General features: G+C 34.4%; 1 protein-coding gene across 1 annotated transcript in view; it reads left to right on the forward strand.

The window, feature by feature from the left end:
* LOC106872940 (ubiquitin-protein ligase E3C) overlaps nucleotides 1-3,887 on the forward strand; it is a 78,103-nt gene that overhangs the window by 580 nt on the left and 73,636 nt on the right. The window lies entirely within an intron of this gene.

Raw genomic sequence — 3,887 nt, forward strand, 5'->3', positions numbered from 1 at the left:
ATATATATATATATATATACACATACATACATACATGTGTGTGTGTGTTAGTTATCCATATACGTGAAAGAAAATACTTCTAAGAGTAGTCTGGTTGTTGTATAGCTGAACTGGAATCGCAGTGGCCAGATAATTTGTCAAAAGTTCTTTTAGACTAGGCGTCAACATGAACTTTTGAAAAATGTTGACATTCTCTATAGAACATATACCTTGGTAGTTTTTTTTTCTTTAAAGGTAGGATTATAGTAAGAGAATTATATAATGAATCGTCCTAAATACCTTCGTAATATCAATCAAGAAAAAGCAATTTATAATTTTTTAAATTATAAACAAGAGTTCTATATAGCAGTATAATAATAATAATAACAATAATAATATAGAGATAATTCTAAACGATTTCTAACATAAAATATAGTATTATTCGGGGATATATCTTTGTTGAGTTCAACAATATTTGTAATATGTCTATTCAATGAATCTTATAGACCACCCACACTGCACTTTATTTCGACGGAACTTTCATACATACACTCACAAAAGACGAAGTAAATTAAAACGAGGAATTCTCCTATGCATTCGGTGTCCCCTTAAAGTTTAAATATGTACACATTGTGAACTCTATATCTTAAATATGTTGATCATTCCAGTTATACATGATAGTTTATTAGTTTCTGGTTTTCTAGAATACTACACAAGACAGTTTTAAAACACTTCCGGTAAAAATAAAATTATGCACTATTGCCTGCGTTAATAAAATAACAACATAGATTCGTTTTAAAATATTAATTATAAATTTCTTAAAAACTAGAAAAAATTAAACGCATAGAATTGCATTAAAAAATAATTTGCATAACAGGTTTAAAATTTTCTAAAGCTGACTTTCATATCCGTATTTTATCCAAGAGATATGTATGTACTACATAAATTCTTCCCTTCCTATATTGGACCTGATGCAGTGCTGTGGTACAAATTCGAAAAGGCTTCAAGACTCAATCTTGTTTATGAGAAGCCTATTCCGAGCAAGTAGAAAAGTTGGAGACTAAATGTATTGGCTAAATAGTGTTATCAAAACGAACTAATATATATATATATATATACACGAGGGTGGGAGCTGAAAATTTCCTGGTTTTAAAGGTGTCGCGAAAGGCCTGCTTGAAGCCCCTATTCTTCCGAGTTCTTTTACAGGGCTTAGAAAAACTGAAGGACCGCTGCAATAAGTGTGTGAATCTGAGAGGGGAACATGTTGAATAAAATCTTAATTAACTAATCCTCCTGTATTTTCTTTTATCCAAAGCCCGAAACTTTTCAACATATCCTCGATTATGTGTAGTGTGTGTGTATAGGTGTGCGGACGAGGAGCAGAATGAGTAAGATTTGAAAAAAAAAAAATTTTTTTTTTTTTACAACTGTTTACTACCCTACAAAAACTATATCAGCTAAGCAAATGACCTCTAAATACATTAAAAACACTACAACATATTCAGAACACTATTTCAGAAGATTTATCACTGTTCTCTTGGAGCATATAAAGGACAACTTTAGCTGGGACAAAATGAGTGAGGCAAGATAAGGTATATTTGCTTCTACAATTCCTCAGAATTACATTTGAAAACACTCATACACATCAAGATTCATCCTTTGACATCAGAAATACTGCAAAAAATTTAAATATCCCAGTCAAATGAAAGAGGATCATGGAAAAATGGTGCATTATATGAAATTGACAAAACTTATCTAAATCTAAAAACTGAACATAAAATATTCTCCATAGCTTCTTCACAATCTGCTGAAATGGCTCTCTTCCAGCTATATTTATGCACCATGTAGTTAAAGAGAAGAAATTATTGAAATTTATCACTCTCATTTTGCCCCAATTTAGACATCAAATTAGATGTAAGTGTGGGAAAAAATTGACTTGGAATCCAACAGAGAAAAGAAGATTGCTTGTTAAACACCAAAAATTATCCAGATATTTTTTTTAGCAACCCCAATTACCATCAGGTAAAAGTTGAGGAAAAATTTCTAAAAGAAAAAAAGAGTACCTGTCACCAGACTATATTTCTAACTCTCAACTAACAGCAACAACTATGCTGACCAATTTTTATTCCCAAAGATAATGCGACAGTACAAAATCATGAGTTAGTACTTGCAATGTGATGGTTTCAATCAGATAGGGAGCAAATAACAAAAAAATCAGAAATTACTCATTTTGCCCTCTACCCTACCCTACACACACACACACACACATATGTGTGTGTGTGTGTGTGTACCCGCCTGTCTGGCCCTCGTGCCGGTGGCACGTAAAAGCACCCACTACACTCTTGGAGTGGTTGGCGTTAGGAAGGGCATCCAGCTGTAGAAACTCTGCCAAATCAGATTGGAGCCTGTTGTCGCCTCCTGGTCCACCAGTCCTCAGTCAAATCGTCCAGCCCATGCTAGCATGGAAAGCGGACGTTAAACGATGATGATGATATATATATATATATATATATATATATATATATATATATATATATATATATATATATATACAAATACATTCTCATTCAGGGATATCAAAATCCTATGAAAGTACTTGTTAGTTACCTATACAAAGAATGTTGAACATTACAGTTAATACTCAAACGGTGGTTTATATATATTTATCTATTATAATTAGATAAGAAAATAGAGAGGTAATTAATAAATTATTATTTATTAACTAAAGAATGATTTATTAATTACCTTTCTATTTTCTTTTCTTATTATATATATATGTTTGTGTGTATGTATATGTAAAGTTCCTAGCTTTGGGTAAAAGAAAATGCAGGAGGATCAGTTAATTATGATTTTATTCTGCACCCGTTACACCTTTGGAGTTGTTGGTATTAGGAAGGGCATCTAGCCATAGAAAACCATGCCAAATTAGACTGGAGTCTGGTGCATCGTTCCAGCTTACCAACCCTGGTCAAACTGTCAAACCCATTCCAGCATGGTCAATGATGATGATGATGATATTCCCCTCTCAGATTCGTACACTTATTGCAGTGGTCTTTAAGCTCTGTAAAAGAACTTGAAAGGTTGGGCCTCCAACCAAACCTTTTGCGATACCCTGAAAGCCAGGAACTTTTCAGCATCTCCTCATGTATGTAACAAGGGGTACCCATAGAAAATCTACAGGTGATAAACATTTAGTTTACCATTTACTTGCACAAATTGTATTGCAAGGGATTAATTGAATAAAATGTATGCTCCTCTTTTCATTTAATATATTATACAATGTATAGATTAACAGTTTTAACATGCATACATCTCACTTTACTCAGTATCGAGCCAACTAAATGACCTGTTGACCTTCCTACAAAATATAAATAATAGATGCTCTACTAAATGTCTTGTCTTTATTTCAAGGAATTTAGGCAGTAGCGAATGTAAGCTAATCATCTTTATTGTACATAATGGGCATGAGTAAACTCACACACACACACACCTAATTGGTAGATGAAATATCAGGCAACCAGATGGTAAACAAGCATGACATGCAGTTCAGTTGTATCTTATTAAATATGTAACTGGATGCTTAATGCGTTGGGTTCATTTTTCTCACTAGCTTTGCACTGTTTGTGACAAATATATCCTGTGCCCAGCGTCACCTTCCTGGCACTTGTGCCGGTGGCACGTGTAAAGACATTCGAGCAAGATCGTTGCCAGTGCCACTGGACTGGCTCCTGTGCAGGTGGCACGTAAAATACACCATTTTGAGCATGGCCGTTGCCAGTACCGCCTGACTGGCCTTCGTGCCGGTGGCACATAAATGCACCCATTACACTCTCGGAGTGGTTGGCATTAGGAAGGGCATCCAGCTGTAGAAACTCTGCCAAATCAGATTGGAACCTGGTGTAGCCATC

This window comes from Octopus bimaculoides, chromosome 19 (genome assembly GCF_001194135.2).
Source record: "Octopus bimaculoides isolate UCB-OBI-ISO-001 chromosome 19, ASM119413v2, whole genome shotgun sequence".
NCBI classification, from domain to species: domain Eukaryota; kingdom Metazoa; phylum Mollusca; class Cephalopoda; order Octopoda; family Octopodidae; genus Octopus; species Octopus bimaculoides.